At 47.2% G+C, this 7,151-nt stretch overlaps 1 pseudogene; it reads left to right on the top strand.

Moving 5' to 3' along the window:
* The first annotated feature begins 6,115 nt into the window (after positions 1 to 6,115).
* Positions 6,116 to 6,426, top strand: LOC137341366 (histone H4-like; annotated as a pseudogene).
* Positions 6,427 to 7,151: the final 725 nt, after the last annotated feature.

Here is a 7,151-nt window from a genome sequence, read left to right as displayed (position 1 = left end):
TTGCTGAGCTTTTCCAGCATTTTCTGTTTTCATTTCAGAAGATTGCTGATTGTGCTGGTTTTTGCTGCCTCTGATCATTTTAGCACTAACTGCCAGGTGTGAAGGCCTTTACCTTGTAGATTTGTCTTTTGGATATCCGGAAGTTTGTTTTACAATTGAATTTTGCAAATATTTGTATTAGGCCTTCTGATTTCAGAGTTATGTGATCAGGAGAGTAATTTAAATAGCAAACATTGGGAAACTTCAATCATAAAAATTCACATTGTGCACACTGACTTCAATGTAAATAAAAATGGGGAGAGGTGTAAAACGGGCTGCTGATTCACTGTCACCCGTTTTACACTATTGCACAAAGTCAAACTCGACCACAATATGTTCAAGCTGGAAGGTACATGACAGAGTTGGAGAGAGAATCTCCTTCCTTACTTCCAAGCACATACGCATGTGCTCAGCCCTTCACTCTTCTTGCATTGGAGAGATTGAGAAGGCTTTGTGTGTGGAGTTAGGGATATGAACGCATGCTCTCTTGCTCTTGTGTTTGTGCACTGCACCACCAAGGCCCTATTTAATGGTAACTATTACAGAATTAACTTTGAGTCTCCTGCTTCTGAGGTGAGACTCTAGCATCCCTGCATAGTATATGCCATTCAGATACATAGACAGGTCTCTAACATTTCCATGTTAAAATATGAAGACTGTGATTTTATTCCTCCAATGAATTTTCATCAGCTGCGTTTAAGATTAGTGTATTTCAATTCTTTGAACTTTTTTATCACAATTTTCATTCTATGAGTATTTTCACTGCGTTTGAAACTAAACCAAATATTTATAATGACACACGGTGTACTGACATTTCAATGTGGGTGCTCGCTGAGCAACAACATTGAATTCCAAATGGTTTATTGAATTAACAGGAAGTGATCGCATCTCAAAACTCAAAAGTATAAAACAACGTCAAAGAGCATCACACATGGAAAACAGCTGTATACATTTCTGAACTGGGATATTGGAGAAGTTTCACTTGTGGTAAGGTAATGAGACTCTAGGATTTTTGCTTGTGGTGCAATTTACATCACATGAAAGAATTCTGAGCATCAAAGGACTTTTTTTTACAGTCTTCTTTAAGAAATCATAGCGCAATTCTCCTCAAAGGTTACTAAAAGTCCCGCAAAAATTAGGTGAGTTTAATATGTAGTTCCTAATGGCTAGATCAGTTTACCATACACTCCCCCAATGGCTAGATCAGTTTACCATACACTCCCCCAATGGCTAGATCAGTTTACCATACAGTCCTCCAATGGCTAGATCAGTTTACCATACAGTCCTCCAATGGCTAGATCAGTTTACCATACAGTCCTCCAATGGCTAGATCAGTTTACCATAGAGTCCTCCAATGGCTTGACCATTTTACCATAGTCCCCCAATGGCTAGATCAGTTTACCATACAGTCCTCCAATGGCTAGATCACTTTACCAGACAGTCCTCCAATGGCTTGACGATTTTATCATAGTCCCCCAATGGCGTGACCATTTTACCATAAGTCCCCCAATGGCTAGATCAGTTTACCATGCAGTCTCCCAATGGCTTGACCAGTTTACCATACAGTCCCCCAATGGCTTGACCAGTTTACCATACAGTCCCCCAATGGCTAGATTAGTTTACCATACAGTCCTCCAATGGCTTGACCAGTTGACCATACAGTCTCCCAATAGCTAGTTGAGCTTATCCAGTCAATCTCAAACCCGCGCAAAACCAGAAGGTCCCAGGTTTAATCCCAATCTGTGCTGAACTAGTTGATCTCACATGGAGCACTACACTGGTCCATGATATCTTGGGGTAGGGGAGGGAATATCAGCCAAGGTGCTAACAAAAAAGTCAATCCAACTAGTTACAATATTTCGCCTTGCAGTAATAAAATACTGTCTGTGAAGTGATGGGTAATGTCTGTGCACATGGAACTGTTTTAGCTTTTGAAAACACAAAGCAGTCATTTTCAGAATTAGGCGGGGCAGCCTGATAAAAGTCTAAAATAAAACGTCATCAAACTGGCACTTTGGATCCTGAAGGGTCTGTAACAGAATAACCGGAGGTTCCCAAGCTCACTATATTTCCACAGGGGCTGTTTCAACCCAGTCTGCCTGACGGAAACCAGGCGGGCAGGCAGATAAAATCGGCCGCCAGACTTACCTGCCAACGTCCCACTCCATTCCCACCGTCCTCTATTATAATCTGCTCTTATGAGCAGGCAGCAAGGATGACCGCTGGAAACAGGTGGGGGTCCCTCTTCAAATATATAGATCGGGGTCCGATGACATGAGCCCTGACTGCCCCTTTAAAATTAATGGTCCGAGTGGGGATGCCGTTGTGATTTTCCCGCCAGGTGAAGCTAATGGGAAGAGGAGTAGGGCCAGACGGGGCCTGCACTGGTACATTTTTAAAAAAAACTTTCCTTATGGACTTCACTAGGAGAGTTCAGGCTGCCCCTTCCATGGGCCACCCCCTGCATCCCCCACCCCTTCTCAGCGACTGTTTCTCGGTCCTGGCCGGCGACCTCCTAACCTCCTGACATTTCGCTCCTGCCCATCGGTCAGCCTCTGCTCCCCGTCAGTCGGCCTCCGCTCCCTGCCAGTCGGCCTCCGCTCCCTCCCGTCGGTCGGCCTCCGCTCCCTCCCGTCGGTCGGCCTCTGCTCCCTGCCAGTCGGCCTCCGCTCCCTCCAGCCGGTCAGACTCCGCTCCCTCCTGCCCGTTCAGACTCCTCTCCCTGCCAGTTGCCCTCCGCTCCCTCCCGCCGGTCAGACTCCGCTCCCTCCTGCCCGTTCAGACTCCTCTCCCTGCCAGTTGCCCTCCGCTCCCTCCCGCCGGTCAGACTCCGCTCCCTCCCACCTGGTCAGACTCCGCTCCCTCCCACCTGGTCAGACTCCGCTCCCTCCCACCTGGTCAGACTCCGCTCCCTGCCAGTCAGCCTCCGTTCCCTCCTTGCCGGTCAGACTCCGCTCCCTCCCACCCGGTCAGCCTCCGCTCCCTGCCAGTCGGCCTCCGCTCCCTGCCAGTCGGCCTCCGCTCCCTCCAGCCGGTCAGACTCCACTCCCTCCTGCCGGTCAGACTTCGCTCCCTGTTGGTCAGACTCCACTCCCTGTTGGTCAGCCTCTGCTCCCTCCCGCTGGTCAGCCTCCGCTTCCCGTTGGTTTCAGGCGGGCAACTGATGGGGGTATGCAGATGAGGCCCGTTGGTTAAAATCTGCTGGGCCTCATGCTGCCGAGGTCGGGTGCGAGGGTTTGGCATTCCTTCAGCCCTCGCCCGCCCGATTCCTGCTCCAAGTTAAAATCGGGGCTTATATTTTTCTGCATTTGTTGACTTACCAGCACATTACTTCCTTTGTTCTGCACAAATCAAAAACGTTTTTCTGCAATGGTAGCCCTCTTTTCCTTTGAGTAACTGGCACTGCCTTACAGGAGATAAATAAGGGGTTCCCTGGAATATGTCAATATTTACAGTGGTTCCCTGTGGTGGTGGTGATATTTGAAGAGAGGGTTCCCCATGCAGCAAAGTTCATAAAACGCTGATCTACAAATCCACTGCATCCATTTTCTTTCCCATGATCATCCTTGTTTTCAAATCCCTCCATGACCCCGCCCTTCCCTATCTCCTCCAGCCCTACAACCCTCCGAGATTTCTGCACTCCTCAAATCCTTGCCTCTTGTGTGTCCCGATTTTAATCGCTCCACCGTTGACGCCGTGTCTTCAGCTGCCTAGGCCCTAAGCTCTGGAATTCCCTCCGTAAACCTCTCCGCCTCTCTCTCCTCCTCTAAGACGCTCCTTAAAACCTACCTGTTTGACCAAGTTTTTGGCCACCTGTCCTAATATCTCCTTATGCGGCTCGGTATCAAATCCTGTTTGATAATGCTCTTGTGAAGCGCCTTGGGACGTTTTACTACGTTGAAGGTGCTATATAAATGCAAGTTTTTGTTGTTGTTGTTGAAGTCAGACTTCTTTCTTTCCCTTGGAAAGTACAAGAATTCAAATGGATCTGGTGAATTTGAACATGTGAAGATATCTCTGTGTCATTCACAGAAAATTCTAATCCTCTATTCTTACAATTTTATATTGTGCGTTTGGCTAAGAACGGCATGTGGTGTATTTGTTTTCTCCATGATATACGGTCAGACCAGCCAAGCCTCGCTAACAGCTGGTGTTTGTGTGGCCCAACTGGGGGTCTAGGCTGAGATTGAGACCTGGACCCCGAAAAGGAATGAGGAAATAATTCTTTCAATGGACCGGGGGGAGGGGGGTTGTGGGGGAACCATCAACTTGTTTCCAGGGAGGCACCCAGCAACTCCCGGACCCAGCCACCGCTGCGGAACTTTCCGGCATGTTCTCAATGGCGGCCACCCTAGATGTTGTGCATATGAATTATGTAATCTCCTCTGACCCTGCGGACCTTAGTGGGATCGCTGGTGAAGGGGTTAATTGGCCGCATCCTGGCATCCATTTTTGGGCATGAACCATCTGGGCTGGCAACCTCGCCGGCAGTGGCCCTAAGATAAATCCTGGGAAGTGAGGGAGGAGAACAGGAGTGGAGGGGGTGGGGGAGAGGGTGGATCATGGGCCCGCAGTTGTGCTAAGGAGATGGGAAGAACACTCCTGCTCCCCCCTGGCTCTGGCAGTAAGGTAAGTATATCAGAAAAACTTACCCTTTTTGGTGGAAGGCTCCAGCTGTCCCTTTACGTGTACTAAGTAATCCTGAGTGGAGCAGGTGCCGGGCAGACGAAATTCATGGATTGGGTCCTAAAACAGGCATTGGACCCCTTATTAACATATGAAAGGGGCCTACGCCTATTTTAGGTGGCCCCAGGGACGCCTAAAAAAAAATCACCCAACCCAATATTTGGTCGGACGCCTTTCAGGTGTCCTCGGACATAGACCGCAAAATTGTTCCTTTCTGCCCCCCGTTTTCCACCCGATAAACAAATGCAATGAGGTTCAATTTCTCCCCCCAGGGAGTTAATCAGGGAGATGATGAATGTTAGGTAATAGATTGTATAGCCGAGTACCATCTTATTTGTTTCTTTCTCTGCCAGTAGATGTTGATGGGTGGAAGCTTCACTTGTTTATTTTAAGTCTGTGTGGGTTTTAGTTTCAGGGGATTTAGAGAATTCTCCTCTGAAACTCTTAAGTTACAACAGCTTTCACAAGCATAAATAGCAAAATAAATGTACTTACTAAGCAGTGTCTCACTTCTGTGGAATTTCCCATTTCAATCTCTTGGAAACATTTGAATAGAATAATGTTCCTAACCTTTCCTACACCATATGAGACCTTGCTACAGGTAAGAGATATGAATTTACATGGAAGTTTCATTCTTGGAAGTTGCAGCTTTGGTAGCTTTGAGGGCCGATTTTTCAAATGTACACTGCCAGCAAAATGTTTTACAGATAGGAAGTCTCAGCCAGTGGCAATGCATATTCCCATTGCTTGTCCAGCCAGATCCACCCTAATCCATTAGGGCATCGGCTTGCAGGACTATCTGGAAATGAATGGGAAGAATTCCAGCCCCTGGTGACGGGTCTGCCCCTTCAAGCATCTTTGCGCAGAGGGTGTGGAGAGAGATGTGTTGGTATCTGTCCCGGTTCATCCTAAACTGTTCGGTAACACAGGACGCTGTGCTCTACGGACTGGTCTCTGGGACGCACGCAGAAACAGATATCACCTGCGGCTGGAAGACCATCAACTCAGTGAAGGAGGCCCTTTGGTCCGTCCAAAATATGCTGGTCTTCCAGCTGAAGGAGCTGCCCACGACAGAGTGTTGCCGACCGGCACACTCCAAGGTGCAGGAGTACATGCTGCGGGACGCCCTGAGGCAAGGTGCAACCTACGCAAAGGCTTTACAGGGAAGGGCAACCCCACCTTGCATTGTACACCATGAGTCATAAGAAATACTGTGTTTGAATTATCATTTTGTGTACGATCTGTAGTGTTCTTGGTTTGAAATGTACTGGTTTGGAATTGTGATATTTACTTTGAACTGTGTGTACCTTTAAATTCTACGAAATAAAGTACATTTTGAAATAAAAAACATGTATTAAAAGATCTGCAACGATTTGAGTGAAGAATCATCATGTCTGGCAGAGGTAAAGGAGGCAAAGGACTGGGCAAAGGCAGGGCCAGCGGCACCGTAAAGAGCTTCGTGATAACATCCAGGGCATCACCAAACTAGCCATCTGCCACCTGGCTCGCCGTGGTGGTGTCAAGACAATCTCGGGTCTGATCCATGAGGAAACCCACGGGATGCTGATGGTTTTCCTGGAGAATGTGATCAGGGATGTGGTCACCTACACTGAACACGCCAAGCGCAAGATAGTCACTGCCATGGGTGTGGTGTACGCTCTGAAACGGCAGGGCCGCGCTCTCTCTGGATTCGGCAGCTGAACAACTCCATGTATTAAAAGATTTGTACTGTCTTTTGAATGGTGACAATGGGATTGTGGTGTATATGATCTGTATTGCATTGTTTTGAATTGTAATGGTGATATTTACAGTGAACTGTGTGTAAACTTAAATTTTATGAAATAAAGTATATTTTGATATAAAAAATGTAATCTCTGGTCAACCATCAGTAATGCTCTAGAACACTGGAGACTTGCCTAGTTCAGGTATTGGTTAACTGAAGAGGCTTGATCAGGTTTCAATCCCTGATTGCCAGATGTATCATCTTGGAGACAACTCAGCTCCAAAGAGATGTGTTTTAAAAGAGCAGGCCATTTATTGCCATCATTGTGCTCTTATGGGAGGGGTCAAAAATCCACAGCTCTCTTGACACGCTCCCATTGTAAGTCCACAAACTCCTCGCAAGTGGCATGGTGAGCAACATGTAAAATGGATGAATGCATTGGCATCATTCAATGGGGGCTAAAAGGGTTAAATTAGGATGACATGTTGCATTGACTCGGCCTGTATTCACTGGAGTATAGCAGATTAAGGGGGTGATCTAATTGAGGTGTTTAAGATGATTAAAGGGGTTGATAGGGTAGAGAGAGAGAAACTATTTCCTCTGGTGGGGGAGTCCAGAACAAGGGGGAAATAACCTTAAAATTAGAGCTAGGCCGTTCAGGGGAGATGTCAGGAAGCACTTCTTCACACAAAGGGTAGTGGAA

Source organism: Heptranchias perlo, chromosome 23 (genome assembly GCF_035084215.1).
Source record: "Heptranchias perlo isolate sHepPer1 chromosome 23, sHepPer1.hap1, whole genome shotgun sequence".
In the NCBI taxonomy this organism is placed as follows: domain Eukaryota; kingdom Metazoa; phylum Chordata; class Chondrichthyes; order Hexanchiformes; family Hexanchidae; genus Heptranchias; species Heptranchias perlo.
This window is presented reverse-complemented; position numbering and strand designations above follow the sequence as displayed.